Below are 18,174 nucleotides of genomic sequence, written 5' to 3'. Positions count from 1 at the left end.
GGAATAATTAGGAAGTGAAGACTGTTGGTGATGTTGAGGACACCCCGTGGAAAGTCTAGCCCAGGGCAGAGGATGCTGCACTTGACATCCATTAATAACTGAGAACATGAGCAGGCTCTAGAGCAAAGCAGATGGAGATTTAGGAATACCAGTCTCTTAGAAATTTGTTACCATGAAGCAATTAATTTGTCAGAGATAGCAACATCAAGACTTACCAAAAGGTGTTGGCAGCAGAAATGGTATAAATTTTCCCCAGAGATGCATTACTGGAGATATAATTTTTGGAAATATAAGAGAAACTGGACAGAGTTTAAACAATAGGGAATGAAGAAGGAAGAGTCGAAGATGACTTCAGTTTTTCTGTTCTGTATATCTAGAAGAAAGGTGGTGCCTCTTATTTGAAATGGGGAATAAAGAAGAATTAAGCTCCAATAAGCCCATGTACTTGAGCTAAAACTGTGTGATATTCTTTAATTTTCTGTTCGATTGTAGTTGGGCTGGATGCTCTCTGTTTGGCCCTCCCCCATCTTCTTTCCACCCATCACTCTATTCCGTACTTCAGGAAAGTAATCTCTATAAATATCAAAAACCAGGCTCTCTTGACCTCTGACTTCAGGTTGGTTTTGAGAGGTCATAGCAGAAAATAAGAAGGCCACAAGAGAGACAGACTGAGGTGCTTATTGACCTGCCCTCCTCCATGCTAGCCAGAAATTTGGCCCTACTTGCACTGGATACCTTAGTCCACATCTCCTAAATTTGCAGGCTTCCCCTGGTTCCAATGGAGCTAACAGGCCTAGGATGTTTCCCCTATTTGTGGATTTCTATGAACCGTTCCAACACTTTATAAATGGTTTCTTTATCATATAGTCTACAATTACCCCTTTTAAAGTGGAGCCATCAATTTCTTGCTGGGATCTTGAGTGACAAAATAGGTTGCAAGTGCTCTGAGTTTTCTAAGAAATAGCATATTATCCCATGATGTGCAATATGCTTCACTGTTAATTTTGGAGGATCATGGAGAAGAGGCTGGAGTATAAGAAAGAGATGTAACCTTTTTGATGGAAGTTTAGTGCATATGGCAACAATTACATGTCAATAACTAATCAGCACATTCAGAATGGAATTATGCTTATTTTTATCCATTATAGGAAATATCTTTTCCTAAAGAATCTTTAAAACTTCAAAATGAGATAATATGTTAAACAAAATCTTTTATAGTTTGAGAGCTAGGAGTTGGCAAAAGAAACATAGTTCAGAACGATAATAATGTCTCATTTTCAGCCTAAATTGCTATCAGAAAAGAAGCTCATCTTTAGTTACTATCAAATCACTGAGCCAAAACCACAAGATATTGGGGTAAAAGCAAGATGATGTTGAAAATAAGCATAGTCATCTTATTCTCTAGAATTTGGATTGAAAAAAGAAATGTATGCATGTGTAGTACCTGTGTTAGTTTCTATGAACACAACAATAAGAATTTTTTTCCAGCACTAACAATAATCATGAACATCACAAGGGACTAGGCAAAGTCTCAGCTTGACAATATATTTATGTATTTTTAATGCAACTAGAAAGAGGTTGAAAAATGACATCAAGGGGAAATCGCTATTATTCAACAGTTTTTTTTAGAGTAACATAGGTTGATTTTTTTCCTTCGTAGCAAGTAATTTCATTAAGTCATTCAACAAATATTTATTTAACAGCATTTGGCATATGACAGGCCCTCTCCTAGGCACAAAGGATATAATGGAGAGAAATTCCAATAATGTCTTTGCACTCCTGGATCTTAGGATCACTCAGGGAAGGTTGAAAATTAAAAAAAAAAAATGATATAAAATTTTACCCAGAAGCACTCTAGCCATATAACAATCTCCCAATGACAATGAAGTTTCTGGTTAGGTAAATCTGCTCTGCAGTTAATCTACTTAGTTTCAGATTCCCACTCTACCACCCATTAGCCATATGACTTCAGGCAAGACTGTTATTCCTCCCTTTTCCTCAGCTTCTACAGTCTTAAAATGGGATTAAAAATAGAACCTACTTCATAAAGTCACTGTGAGCTAATATGGGTAGTTTTCAGAAAAAATGCCTCATACATACTATTTTTTTAGCTGCTTTCAATATAAAAAAAAATCTTTTTTTTTTTTTTAATATCCCAGAAGCCTCAAGGATATTTTGGGCCCATATTTTGCAAATCCCCAAATAATGAGGTTCAATATATATCTGCTAGTATTATCATCTAGTAAAGTTTCAATATGTATCTGCTAGTATTATCATCTAGTCAAGTAAACAGGGAGGTAAACTAATTTAAAAATTTTAAGTTATTTTTTACTATCGTTTGTAAAGTTAGACTAACCAAAAGAAGCAAACCTCTAATTAACATCAAAATAGTAAATAGCACGGGATAATGATATTGATAATGATGATTGCTGACATTTCTTACCTATCAGTTTGCTAAATCAATATGTACACTGTTTACATCATTCATTTGCTCATTGACTTTGTGATGTAGGTATTTCTCATTTTATAGATGAAGGAATGAAGCTCAGGGAGGCAAAGAGCCTGACATAGTAAATTCCTATACATATTTGAACAAAAAATGAATGAATAAATGAATACAAGCTGCTTTAAGGACTTGATCTTCGATTAGTGACCCAGTTTATGTTCCTATTTCTAATCAATTACTGCTTTTTAAAGCAGGTTGGAGAAGTTTTATAGAGTTATTAAGTTTTTTCTTAGCCTCTGAAATAAGTTACACCAATTCCTGGAATGTTGCTGGGAGGGAAGTGAAGGGGAGACTTGCAAATCCATACATTTTAGAATCTACCAAAGTAATTTTGATATGAAAACTCTTTGGGGAACACTGACCTAAGTGTTGTTATAATTGCCTTACAGAGAAAAGAGCACAGTATTCACAAAGCTGGGCACATTGTAGAATGTACTGTTTTTCCTCAAAGTAATAGATGTAATATTTCCAAACCATTATTTAAATTAACCATGACAAACATAATAGCATGAGACTATTTTATAATTATTGAATAAATAGAAATAAATTCTCTATATAGATGTCTCATGTTGCTACTTTATATTAACTGCAGATTTAGCACTTGAGAAGCATAGTCATTCTGCATTCATTTTCGTTTAAAGCAGCATTTTCATAATATTATTACACATGTTCAGATCCTAGGAGGCTAATTAATTATGCATTAATTGTGATGGAGAGAAATATGTAACATATTTTGATATAATTCATTTAAAAGCTTTTAACCCTTTCTTCTCAGACACAAGAACCCATGTGAACACCCCCTCTGGACAGAACAGAAGTACATAAATTTATTCCCCAATGGAGTCCTCCTGCATGAACATTCACCCTGGGAACATGGCCATTACCTGTCTAGCTACATTTAGATCACTCCTATTTGTCTACATGTTCTTGATTTATCGGAAAATGGAGAAGTTCCTTGACAGCATGAGGAAAACAAATTAGGAATATGGGAAAAGGAAGATATTATTATTCAAAATTCAAAATTCTATAATCATACTCTCAAAATTGGTAGAGACCTTAGAAATGACCATCCTCATGCTTATTAAATATGTGAATCCTTTTTCAATACCACGGTCATCCAGAGTTCAGCCGGAATATCTCACTAATTTCCTTATGGTGTTCCATGCCATTTTTGAAAGATTTAAATTAATTAATTCTCAATTAATTAATTAATTGGGAGAAAAAAATCCAAATGTTGACACAAAATCCATCCCCCAACAATTACTAACTTTGGAGTGAAATCCCCTTTTTCCATCTTGAATCTTATAGCTAATATCTACTGAGACTTATGTGCCAACCCTCTGCTGTATATTGTAATCTTCTAAAAAGCCCTATGTGGAGGTACAATTATAACTGTCCATTTCACAGTAGGAATGTTGAGGCATAAATAGATTGAGTAACATATAGCTGGTGAAGTGCAAGAGATGCAACCTGACCCCCCTAACGTTCAAGCTCCACTTCCTTTATATGATAGAAAGCTACAATGCAATGTTCACTTGCTTGTTTTTTCATCAAATATATATTTAGTATGCACCACGTGCTGAGGATGCTAAATGCTTAGGGGAAAAAAAATGGAGATGTTAATAAGTGGTTATCTTTGACTATTCAAGTCATAGACGATTTTTATTTTGCTAAGTTTTTCCTATTTTTAAAATAACTTTAAAACTTTAAAATTTTAAAATAACTTTAAAACTTTAAATGTGAGCACATTTTACTAGCATACCAAGAAAAAAATATAAGTATATTTTTAAAACAAAGAAAAATGACAGGAGAAATCAAGGTTGGATAGGGGCATTTGGAATCTCAAGGTTAAATTTCTGCTTTGCAGTAAAGACTGTGGAAGACAGTTCAAGACCATGTCTAAATATAGTATAGTACTCTGAATAATGGCCACCCAAAGATAGCAGGTCCTAATTCCTGGAACCTGTAAGTGTAATCTTATCAGCAAAAAGGGTCTCTGTGGATGTAATTCAGTTAAGAATCCTGACAGAGAATTATCCTGGATTATCTGGGTGGGCCTTAAATCCAATCACAAATATCTTTAGAGAAGAGGCAGATATGGTGTGCCCTGGTGGTGCAGTCCGTCAGCGTCAGACTCTTGGTTTCTGCTCAGGTTGTGATCTCAGAGTCATGAGATCGAGCGCCGCCTAGAGTTCCCTGCTCCCTGCTCAGGGCAGAGTGGACTTGAGATTCTCACTGCCTCTCCCTCTGTAACACCCTTCCGCGCTCCCCCCCCCAACGCCCTCTCCCAAATAAATAAAGAAATATTAAAAGAAAATAGAAGAGGCAGATACGATAATCTCACAGGGGGCGATGTGGAAATAGATGCAAAGACTGAAAGGGCACAGTCACAAGCCAAGAAATGGTGACAGTCACCAGAAGCTGGAAGAGTTCCTTCCTAGAGCCTCTCAAAAGTCCGGCCCTGCCTATATACCCTGATTTCAAATCTTTTGACTTCAGAACTGTGAGAGAATAAATTTCTGTTGTTTCAAGCCATCAAATTCGTGGGAACTTGTTATAGCAGTCAAAGGAAACTAATATATATAAGTTAATACATATAAAAGATACTTTGGAAGCAAATGATCCCTTGTGAGGAGTCGTAAAAAGTTGAGGTTTTGAAAGAAGTCCACTGCTAATTCTCAAAGGGTTGGTAAGTGATGGCTAGGCTCTAATTAGCCAGTGGTTCTGGGGGCGAGTCCACAGCATACAAGGTACTGAAATTAGGTGGTGGCCAAAGAAAATCCCTCCTTACTCCACCCTCGACTCTCAATAATAATCTTCAATAATCCTCAATACGAGGAACCGATTAGTGTCACCTTCATGTTTTTGGAACCCCAGAACAGAATATCTGCGGCAAGGTTAAGAGTCTTTATTTGGAGAGGACTGAGTTTAATTGCTAACCCCTCTCAATTAAGTACTGGGACCTTGACTTTGTATTTTATGTCCAACAATATATACCATTTTACAACGTTTATTATTTCTCAACCAGAAAAAGAACTGTCAGCTGTTCAGAAGGTGGTAAATGCCAAAGGTTTCAAGTGAGGTCTATGGCAGTAGGAGAAAAAGAAAATTCTTTTGGAGCTTATGTCTCATTATGAAATAGAAATATGAAGAGCAAAAACATAGCTATATAATATCTATTATGGGAAAATCTGGAACCCCTAAAAAGAAGGGTCCAATAAGCCATTTTCAATGGACCAGAAAATTGATGATAATTAAAATAGTTCCATTTAACCTTTTATCTTAAATAACTAATAAACACTTTGTGTATTTAAAAATAAAGTGGAGGGTGCCTGGGTGGCTTACTCGGTTAAGTGTCTGCCCTCACCTCAGGTCATGATCCTGGGGTCCTGGGATTGAGCCCCAAGAAGGGCCCCAGCAGGAAGCCTGCTTCTCTCTCTCCTTTTGCGCCCCCCCCAGCCCTGCTTGTGTGCGTTCCCTCTCTCTCAAATACATAAATAAAATCTTTAAAAAAAATAAATAAAAATAAAGTGGGAAAAAAATGTGATTCAACCTTACAAGAAACTGTATAAAAGGTAAACCTACAGTCCCAAAATAAATTGAGATGCTAAATACAAAGATTTTGCTAATTCTTTTAAACAACCAAGTACAATTGTTTTATAGTTAAATAACTTTAAATAAATTTTAAAATTGGGAAGTTTATTTGGAAGAAAAATGTCTTTAGCAGGAAGAAGGCAACCTAGGACTTAATCACATTTGCTTTTGACACTGAACTTTAAAAAAAAAATCTCCTTTGACTTACGGTACACCTACTTTTCTTGGCTTTCCTCTACTTCTTTGAACTACAGTCAATTATGTTCAATATGATCCTTAAAATTTGGTGCTGAAGTTGCATATGCAGTGCAGGTTTACTTGTGTAAAGATAATATGCTTTTGCAAAATTACAAAAGTTTTACAACATTTTCTATTGGTAAAGAAAGCAGCACTCTTGGGGCGCCTGGGTGGCTCAGTTGGTTAAGCATCTACCTTTGGCTCGGGTTATAATCTCAGGGTCCTGGGATCAAGCCCTGCTCAGGTCCCTGTTCAGTGGGGAGTCTGCTTCTCCCTCTCCCTCTGCCTCTGCTTCTCCCCCTGTTCCTGCTCTCTCTCTAACTCACTCTCATAATCAATAAAATCTTAAAAAAAAAAAAAAGAAAGAAAGCAGCACTCTCATGTAGGAGGTGGTAGGAGGGAAAAACAGTAAAATTCTTATAGAAGGTACTTGGGTGATATTTATCACACTCAGAAAGCTAAGAAACAACATATATGCAAGGTTATTTGCATTACAAACAGCAGAACTGGAAACAACTCAGGTGTTCATTAATGAAAAATTGATTTAATAAACTATGATACATCTGCCTAGTGCTCACTTTGGCAGCACATATACTAAAATTGGAACGATACAGAGAAGATTAGCATGGCCCCTGTGCAAGGATGATATATCTGCCTAATGGAGTATTATGCAGTCATAAAAATAAAGTAATTTATATCTATCAGAGAATTTGTATATTAGCTCTCTACAGAGCTATATATATATACACACATATATATGTACATATATAGCTATATGCATATACAGAAAATAATAATATATATATATATATAGGATTTTTCAACGTACACATTTAGTACAGTTTTGATTTTGAAATCATATGAATGTTTTACCTATTCATAAATTTAAAATGAAAATAACATGCAAAAATAAAATGTAAATAATATTTAAAACAAAAATATAATCATAAACTATTAATACTTTTCTCTATACTGTTGAATTTTTTAAATATCCCTTTTACTTTTTCTCCAGAATTTCTACATTGCAAGAATATTACTTTTTTAATATGAAAATATAACCCTTTTATGTAAAGAGCTGTTTTGAATTAATTCACTCACAGCGTTAAAGATACAGCTAGTGGGCTCTGTGTTATTCTGGATATACTAAGACAATTTGGAACCGAGAAACTGCAGCGAGTATGAGCCTAGGCACATTTAAAAAAAGTTTGGGGGGGTAAAAAAGTTTTGTTTCATATTTAAGTTTCTTTGATAATGTGTGTATATGTGTGTGTGTAGGAATATTTTATCCTAAATTTAAATTTGGCTTTCCTTGGTGAATAGCTACTCTTCTTGCTTAGCAAAATAATCTCAGAGGAAAATATCAGTGACTAAAGTTTTGGATTCAATAGTCTAGTATTTTTTTTTTAATAGTCTAGTATTTTTAATCTCAGAAGTTCCATTGATTTTATAGTTGCTCTCCCACGACAGCACACATTATGTTTGTTCCTGGCTCCTGTCCCCAGCTACTCAAGTGTCATTGACTTCTTTCCCTGCCTTAAAAACATTGAATTGGCTGCTATGATTAAGAAGCAAATAATACATTATATGTTAAAAAAAAAGAAGAAGATAGTAGGAAGGGAAAAATGAAGGGGGGGAATCGGAGGGGGAGACGAACCATGAGAGACTATGGACTCTGAGAAACAAACTGAGGGTTCTAGAGGAGAGGGGGCTGGGGGGATGGGTTAGCCTGGTGATGGGTATTAAGGAGGGCATGTATTGAATGGAGAACTGGGTGTTATGCACAAACAATGAATCATGGAACACTACATCAAAAACTAATGATGTAATGTATGGTGATTAACATAACATAATAAAAGAAAGATAAAAAAAATTTAAAACAAGAAACAAAGTGTTTCAATTCGAAATATACATTTTCACCCTGCCCTTGTCAGATCAACCAGACACAATTAATGTGATAATCCAATTAAAATCTAATTTACAACAGTTAAAATTAATACAACAATATTCCCACTTCTAAAATACATTAAGTGGGTTTTGGGTTGTTGCTGTTGTTCTGGTTGCTATTTTAACATGCATCGATTTCCTACACTAAAGAAGGCACTGTAACAAAACACAAGGCCAGATATCATGACAATGCTATAATCATGCAACATGAATTTTTATAGAATTTCTTCCCTGAGTCAGAAAATATTTTGAGTGAAGCTACAGCAGCATAGAAATTAGATAACACTCCTGTTATCATGAAGCTTATATTTTAAGAAAGGAAGACATACATATATCTGTCCATTTATAAATAAAATTTAAAACATAAGGGAATAATTAGATAATGTAAAACGCTGGGTTGTAATTAAAATAGGGTGGTATGTTTGAAAGTGCCTGGATGGCTACTTTGGAAAGACTGTTCAAAGAAGTCCTCTCTGAGCAGGTGACATTTTAGCTGTGATCTAAATGCTAAGAAAAGTCCATCCACGTGAGGATGAAGGGGAAAGTGTCGATGTCTGAGAGGAAGGCAGGGGTACCTTGCTCTATAAGCTAAGGTTAAGTGTTTGTATTTTTATTCTAAATGCAATGAGAAGCCATTGAAGGGTTCTGAGCACAGTATCACCTGATTTTTATTTTTATTTGTTTTATTTTAATTTGATGTAGTTAACATACAGTGTTATAATAGTTTCAGGTGTACAATAGAGTGATTCAACACTTCCATACATCACCCAATGCTCATCATGATAAGCATACTTAACCCCCATGACATGTTTCACTGATCTGCCTTTTTAAAAGAACACTGACTATTGAATAGAAAATATATTGTAGAGATACAAGAGAAGAAGCAGGAGGCTAGGCTAGTTCAGGATAAAGAAGATTGGTAGCCATTGAGAAAAAGAAAGGTGTTATTATTTGGATTATGTTTTGAAGGTAAACAGGATTTGGTAATGTGTTGGGTGTGGGGCTCAAGGAAAGAAGAGGAGACAAGCCTAGAATTGTGTCAGCATTACAATGCTGGGTGATCTCCTATATTATGATGGGGGAGATAGGGTAGGGAAGAAACAGGATTTGGGGGAAAATCAGGAGTTTGGTATACAGTAAGTATAAAGTGCCCATTAGACATACAAGAAAATGACAGTAGGAAGTTAGATATATGAGTCTCAAGTTCCAGAGACAGATTCAAGCTGAAGATTTACTTTTGAGAGTCCTCTGATTATAAATTGCATTTGAAATCGCAAAATTCATTCAGGTAATCCAGGGAGAATGTATAGCCTAGTTAAGGTAGGAGGCCAAGGGAAGATCTTGAGAGCACGCCTAAATCTAGGGGGCCTACAGTGGAGAGGGAGCCAGACGGAAGGCTGAGGAGGGGTCAGGGAAGAAGAAGGGGCAGGTGCAGGACGCCAAAAGCCCCAATAAGAAAGCATTACAAGAGGGGCACCTGGGTGGCTCAGTCGTTAAGCGTCTGCCTTCCGCTCAGATCATGATTCCGGGGTCCTGGGATCGAGCCCCACATCGGGCTCCGTGCTCGCCGGGAAGCCTGCTTCTCCCTCTCCCACTCCCTGCTTGTGTTCCCTCTCTCGCTGTGTCTCTCTCTATCAAATAAATAAATAAAATCTTAAAAAAAAAAAAAAAGAAAGCATTACAAGAAATGGTCATCTGCATTAAATGCTGTGGAACAATCAAATGAGAGCACAACTAGAACACTGACAGACAGACTTGGTCCAAAAGAAGATATTGGGCAATCTCAAGGGAGTGGTAGAAAAGCAAGTCTTACTCCAGTGGGCTGAAGAAAGAATCTGTGACAGGCAGGTGGAGACAGTTATTACAGATAACTTCCCCTAAAATTTTCATGTGACAGGGATCTGGCAAATGACTAGTAGCAGGATGAATGCAGGTACCAAGGTGTTTGTGTTTTGTCCTATTTTGTTTTAGGGGAGGATATAATAGAGTGTATTTACTTGCTGCTGGCAATGATTCAGTAGAAATGGGAACAATAATCCCAGAACCATTTACTGAGAAGTCTATTCTTTCCCAACTGATCTTCCTATCTCTTCCAGCTCTGTTATTAAATTACTTTTCACATACGTGAGGATCTGTGTTATTTTGTTCTATTGGTCAATTTGTCTGTCCTTACATGAATAATATACTATATTACATGAGTTATATACTATATTAATTATTACCATATTTGGTAAGGTAAGTCTTGTTTCATTCTCCTTCATCAGAAATGTCCTATCTATTCTTGGCCCTTTGCACTTCCATATAAAGTTAGAACCTCCTTATCAACACCTCCCTCCAAAATATCCTGTTAGGACATTTATTGGCACTGCATTGAATCCATAGATCAATTCCCTTCTTACAATATGAAACATTTATAATATTAATGGAATCTTTACAGGATTAAGACTTCCAATCCAGAAACCTGTTACATCTCTCCATTAATATAGGTTTTTAAATGTCTTTCCACAAATAATTATCATGTGTATATTTTCATATATATACAAATTTCTTTTTTTTTTTTTTTAAAGATTTTATTTATTTATTTGAGAGAGAGAATGAGATACAGAGAGCATGAGAGGGGGGAGGGTCAGAGGGAGAAGCAGACTCCCTGCTGAGCAGGGAGCCCGATGTGGGACTCGATCCCGGGACTCCAGGATCATGACCTGAGCCGAAGGCAGTCGCTTAACCAACTGAGCCACCCAGGCGCCCCTATATACAAATTTCTAATTGTATATATGCTATTATATATTATATATGCAGTGTATGTATATATATACACATATATATGTGTGTGTGTATATATATACTTTGTATATTTTGATGCTTTTTAAAATAGCATTTAAAATATGCTTTTGAACTGTTTACTGCTAGGATATGAAAATGTGTATTGATTTTATATACATCAATCTTGTTAAACTCTTATCTGTAACATATCTGAGGGTTTTCTAGGCACACATACGATCTGTAAATAATGGCAGTTGTGTATCTTCTTCTCCAATCCTTAAACAGTTTCTTTCTTTTATCTTAATGTTTGCTGACAAGGACCCACTAATAAAATGGTGAATTGAAGTAATGATCATATGTATTCTTAACTAAGTCCAGGTATTAAGAAGAATGTTTTCAATGTGCCATTATTAACTGTGATGACTGCTACAGGTTTTTTGTTTCTTTAAAAAAAGATTTTATTTATTTATTTGACAGAGAGAAAGAGAGAGAGCACAAGCAGGCGGAGTTACAGGCAGAGGGAGAGGGAGAAGCAGGCTCCCCACTGAACAGGTAACCGGATGCGGGGCTTGTTCCCAGGACTGTGGGATCATGACCTGAGCCAAAGGCAGACACTTAACCAACCAACTGAGCCCCCCAGGCGCGCCTGCTAGAGGTTTTTAATAAGATACTCTTTATCACTTAGTTTGCCAAGAATTGCTTTGTTTTGTTTTTCAATATCATGAATAGAAGTTAAATTTTATTAAACTTCTTTTGTATCTATAGAAATAATCAGATGTTTTTCTCCTGTAACCTGTTATACTATTAATAATTAATTCTTAAATCTAAATGAAGCACAGCTGGTACTATATTTACACAGCCATTGCATTTCCCTCCTGAGCACACCACGAAGCTTCATTTCCCAGTCACTCTTGTATCTAGGTGAGGTGATGCGACTGAGCTCTGACCCGTAGCAAATGGGCACAACTGATGTACTTCCAAACTTGGCTCTAAAACATGCTGTGTGATCTTCTCCTCTGTCTCCTCCCATCTGTATGGTTGAAAAAAGGTGTCCTTAAACTGCAAAGCTGCAAATGATAAGTGCTTAATTCTAGACATAACTGTGAGTGATGTGCATGCACACACATGTGTGTATGCATGTATATATAGATATGTGTGTGTGTGTGTGTGTGTGTGTGTGTGTGAATCATTCTCCAGGAATATTCTTTCTACAGATGTTTGGAGAACACTGCCATCTTATGAGAGCTTTGAAACCCTCAGGAAACCCTTCTATCAGAATGGGTACTACTTGAATTTTTTTAATAATGACGATTCATTACTAAGAAAGGAAGCAGAGTAGTGTCACTGAAAGCATCTGAGCCCCCAGTATGCTATAGTCTCTAAAGCCCTCAAGAGCAGAGCTATCTTTACTTTTGTATCCCCAGTAGTTAAGACGGTACTAGGCATATAAAAGGTACAGACAAAAGTTGAATGAAGTCACCTAGTTTTTTTGGTGAGTTTCATCACTTATAAAATAGGGATAATTATAATATAGTACATACTTGGACTAACACAGAGGATGATTTGGAGATTAAAACCAAATAAGGTAGGTGGAATTTGTAAACTGTTAAACATTATAAAAAAGACAATATGTTTCCTTTTATTCTCCCAAGATAACTCACATTGTCTAATGATTATAGATTTTGAAGGATAAAATTGGTTTTTTTAGATGAATTGACTTGAGACCTCACTTGGTGAGGTTGTTAGAAAGAGGATTCCGGTAGTGGGTGCGCTCTGACCTCCCAAGCTTTAGCCTCTTTTCCAACATAAAGGCACCATGATGTAAGCGTCGGGAAGGGGAGGAAAATATGCATTCATTAGGATTATTTTAAGTAGAGAAAGACAGTAAAGTAAGAGCACAGGCTTGAGATTCTGATGAGCTGGTTTTATTTTTATTATTACTATTTTTTTAATGAGCCGGTTTTAAACTCTAACTTCTACATCCTAGATATACGACTTTGAGAAAACTATTATAAATATTTGTATCTCTGTTTCCTCATTAGTAAAATGGAACTAAAAAAAGAGCCTAGAATGTTGTTTAGAGTTTTAAACAACATAAGACATGTACAGTGTTTAGCATAATACCTTATACATGGTTAGGGGTAAATAGTTGCCATGATTAGGATTGTTTTTATCTAAGTCTAGTTTGGTAATTCATTTGGTACAGGATAGAGTTTTAACACTCAATAAATGTTATCTATTATTATTATTTATATTTACAACCTAATAGAACAATGTGCATTGAAAAGTAATCACACACACAATATGACTCAAAATAACATATATTGAAGAATAAATGAGGTTTGAGCAAGATACTGTTCAATACATACATCGGTTTTCAGGTTCATCTGAAAGATGAGAGATTTTCTTTGGCAAATTAGGAAATGAAAACCAGCAAGCCTCTGACCTAGAACTAGGCAGAATTCTAAACAATTTCCTCAGCTCACTCAGACCATTATGCCACCTATTAACAACAAGCTGATGGAGACTGGGGGGGGAAAAAAGCCTGTTACTTCCTTTCCATCTAAAAAAGAAATATAAAATTAAGTAAATTATGACATAAATCAGATGCTCTTTGCACATTCAGAACTCGGTGCAATAAGCATGCTAGCCTCATTTTCATTCCAGATTGAGATAATCAACCTTCATTTTTTGTACCAGAGACATTGGTGACCTTGTTTTTGGATGGGACAATAAATGGTCCAACACTCTAATGTCAATTAGGTTTTCTTTTCTTTTTTCTTTTTTCCAAGAAAATATAGCTTGTGTGCTGCATATTTGTCCAAAGGGTAGAAACTATTTTTAACTATTTCTACTTTTAATGAAAAATAAAAACCTGTAGGGGAATCACTGTTGTTCATCCAGTTCTCTCTGAGGAAACCTAAAATCTAAATTTAAAGTCTAGTTGTATTCTATGATTATAACTATGTAAGTATTATTTAAAAATCTTATTGGAAATCTTTTTCTAGACTTAGTAAAAATAAAAGGTAAATGGCTAACAGTTATCTCTTAGATGGTCAAAGTAAAATACTAATTCAGAAAGCACAAGGAAGAGCTCCCAATTTCTCTGGTGCAAATAATACAAAAGCACAAAAATCAACTATATTTTTTCATTTTCTTTACCCACGAGCACGGGTAAAAAAAAATATTTCCTAGCAAAGATGTATAGCAGTGGTATTAGGAAATAAATCTGAATTTAAAAAATATAAACAAAAGGAGGTACTCATATAATATATCTCAAAAATACATCTTTTTGAAGAACCCATATTTCAGTGAAATATGTTTCATGTCTAGTAGAAATCTGTTTTCACTAAATTTTTAAAATAAATTAATGATTGTTAGTCATGGAACAATATCGAATTAAAGGTGGACTCTCTATGAAAGTTCTTCATTGTAACAGGTAAATTTTAGTAAGCAAGATGAAATTCATGTTAGCATTTTTTAACAAGAAATTTTCACAGTATACTCAGCCATTTCTACTTAATAATCAAGCAAAATATATTTTACTAAATTATCTTTAAAATATACCCCGTTCAACAGATATGGTATTTAACAGATTTGGAGTCGAACAAAGAAAGACTTTTTCTTTTTTCTTTTTTTTTTTAATTATTATTAGAAAAGACTTTTTCTAATGGAATTTTGGGAGGTAATCTGCCCCCTCAGTTGATTTTACATCTACATATCACACACTCCTAGAGCTGGGAAGTATTTTAAAGTTACTCAGTCCATTCTTCTACAAAATACCTTGATTCTGTCTTCATTCATCTTGAATTCATGTTGAACATTCCACTGAAAAGGCACTTACTACCTTTAAAGGAAGTTCATTCCATAATGGTAGCCTCTGGTGTCCTTTCCAAGTGCCACTTCATACCCAGCTGAAATCTGTCTTGGGAATTCCTGCCCCATTCCCACCCTCCTTCAAAACCACTGCCTGATAATGCCCTCTGGCTCTCAGCATCTCTGAAGAGAGTTACCATGCCCACTTGAAGTCTCTCCTTCCTGTTCATATTTTGATCATCTGTTCAGAAGCATAAGGTCCAAACACCTCATCATCCAGATGGTCTGCTCTGAATCCAAGCTTGTTTGTCACTCTAACCGTTAAAGCATGGTGCCCCAAACTCAGTACCTCACAAGAAATGCCACTGAGTAGAAGTAAAGAGCATGAGTTCTGGAGTCAGACCGACTTTGTTTACATATAAGCTTTGCTTCCTTGTTAGTACAATCCTGGGCAACTTTCTAAACTGCTCCATACCTCAGACTCTCCATCTCTAAGACAGAGATCATTCTAACAATTGACTCATAGAACCATTGACAGTCTAACATAATGCCTGCACATGGTAAGTACACAAAAAAACCCCACTAATTTTTAGAAATGCTGCACTATATGCATCTATATCTGGGCAACGTAATTCAATAAAAAAAAGCTCTAAAATTTTGCTAACAGGTGTTCTGATTACATTGTTTTTGTTCCCAGTGAGTGTGTGATGGTCCATTTGGCAAAAGTTACTTTTAATTATTGCCCAAACTCCCCTATCACTGCCTTATTTTCTCTTATTTTTCTAATGGTCTCCATTCCATAGGTATCTTATAAAAGTTTTCTTCTTACAGCCACCAAAAAATGTTAACTTATAAATAAGTGGTTTGATATTAACAATTTAGCACATTCTTATATGCATTTTTAAAAACCTGAACTTGAAGATGTGGTTTTTATTGACTCAAAGCTGAAGGCTGCAAAGGTGGAAAGAAGATATATTACAGCATGAGTTGTAGAAATGAGTATACAAATGTATATAGTGGATCTACTCATAATTACCCCCAAACTGGATGTAACCCAAATGTCCCTCAGCAGCGGAATGGATAAACAAGGGACGATGCCTCCCTACAATTGAGTACTACTCAGCAATGAAAAGGAAGGAGCTACAAAAAACACAGAACAGCATGGATGAATTTCAAATGCATTATGTTTAATGAAAGAAGCCAGGCTCAACGGCCACATGCTGTAGACTGCATTTATACCATATTTGGAAAAGAAGAAGCTACAGGGAGAAAAACATTATCAGTTGTTACCAGATGCTGAGGGTGAGAAAAGAAAAGACGGAGAAAGGACACAGGGGAATTTTTTGTGGGGTTATGTAACTATTCTATACCTTGACTGTGGTGGTGATTATGTAACTATATGTAAATTATACCTCAGTAAACCTGACATTTAATAAATGCAGTGTCACTGATGCTGTGGGGGGCTGGAGGATTTCCCACTGCTGCCAACTCAGTCAACCCCAAACAGTGCTTCATCCACACCCCTGTGTTCTGGCCCATCTGCAATCTCACCCCACTCACCCGAACACCTGGTCTTGAAGTATCCTCTCTACACATCACTCCAGTCAGAATGATGTACCCTTGCACCATGAAATAATTTTGCAAATTTCTCCTAACAGGAATGCCCAATTCCTGTTGTACTTTTTCTCATCTGAGTAATATGCTCCAAGGCAGGAGTTAGGTGCGTAATGCATTTTTGCAAGCTTCTCCACAGTATCAGTCACACTCCCTGAAGAGAAAACAGTAGGATCTTTCAGATAGCGGGTACTCAGAATATTTGTGGACTGAGTAAATTATTGAATAGATGAATTAAAAAAATATGAATGAATTTCTTATAGAACTCTGGCTCTTGGTGACCTGGCAACTTTCATCGTAATTATTCTATTTTCACTGAATTGATAGAATCTGTTTTTAACATAAATTAAAGATAAAATCTCCTTCCCAGCCTCACTTTCACCAACAATGACCCAACTGTCTCATGAATAATCTTGGTTGGACCTTTAGTTCATTTTTACTCGTTTTTCTCCTTCATCCCGTTAATATACAGGTTTCTCTTTCCTGTCCTTTCCTGCACGTGACCTTTCCTTTCACATGGGTCTCTGTGATGGTCTCACTGGCACCTTTGACGTATGCACCTCTGTCCATCCACAACCAACCTTACTCAGCCAAAAAAGTCCTTTTCCCTCACTGTTCTGAACATATCTTGTATTTTCCAGACCCAAAGAATGGCCTCCAGGGATCCCTTATAAGAAGTTAAAATTTTGCTTATGCTTACTCACAGGTTAATTACCCAGCTTAACGAAGCTGGGTGGGTGTGCCACTGAAGATACTAGAACTTCAAGACACACATACAAAAACCAGTTATATCACAGTAAGCCTTGTCTACATTTTCACGGTAATGGCATCTGAGGTTCCATGTTCAAAGCTGAGTACAAATGATGCTGTAAATTAAACATGAATTTAATCTTAACAACCTAGTCATGTATTCTGAAAACAATCTCAATTATAGTATATCAAAGTTCACAACCCTTAAGGCAAACAAAACAAAACAAAATATAAACACATCTTTTTGTTTTTTACATTATACTGAATAACTCATTGATGATTTGTGTAAGAAAAAAATGATCAAACTGAAAGGAACATTATAATTATTTTCATTGTGTCTTAAAAATATATCTTTTCAAACTGAGGGTTCTGGGGGGGTGGGGGGATGGGTTAGCCTGGTGATGGGTATTAAAGAGGGCACGTATTGAATGGAGCGCTGGGTGTTATATGCAAACAATGAATCATGGAACACTACATCAAAAACTAATGATGTAATGTATGGGGATTAACATAACATAATAAAATAAATATATATATATCTTTTCCTATAATAATTTAAAATCTATAAAAACACTAATATGCTAATGGAAATGGAAGTATTTCAGTTAAAAATCCATTTAAGAAATATATATCATTAAAATGAATATTAATAAATTATTAATTATTAGTAAGGTTGACATGTATTTATTATGGTGCTAGGAAGTAACCTGAAATAAACATTTGAATGTATGCATTATTCTAATTTTAAGAAAACTGCATCTGTGTAAATAAAAGGTGCATCTGTTTCTCTTAGCCAAAAAAAAGAGCAGATTTTTTAAACAAAGACTAGTTTCATTTCTCTCTTTCATTGTGCCTTTTCACCAAAACATGAGAGTATACTTCCCTTTTTAAGTTCCTCCTCTCCCCTCATCTTATCGATATACTTACATAATAGTCATAAAGAGAGAAGC

General features: G+C 35.7%; 1 protein-coding gene and 1 non-coding gene across 3 annotated transcripts in view; one reads left to right on the top strand and one right to left on the bottom strand.

Moving 5' to 3' along the window:
• Positions 1-18,174, bottom strand: part of ARHGAP24 (Rho GTPase activating protein 24) — a 749,428-nt gene that overhangs the window by 278,032 nt on the left and 453,222 nt on the right. The gene's annotated exons all lie outside the window — the stretch shown is intronic.
• LOC116630319 lies at positions 6,908-7,015 on the top strand. Its single transcript, XR_004298921.1, has one exon. It is a non-coding gene; the product is annotated as a U6 spliceosomal RNA (small nuclear RNA).

The sequence above is a fragment of the Phoca vitulina genome, unplaced genomic scaffold, assembly GCF_004348235.1.
Source record: "Phoca vitulina isolate PV1807 unplaced genomic scaffold, GSC_HSeal_1.0 scaffold3, whole genome shotgun sequence".
Classification (NCBI taxonomy): Eukaryota; Metazoa; Chordata; class Mammalia; order Carnivora; family Phocidae; genus Phoca; species Phoca vitulina.
Note: the sequence above shows the minus strand (reverse complement) of the source record. Positions and strands in the feature narration are given on the sequence as shown.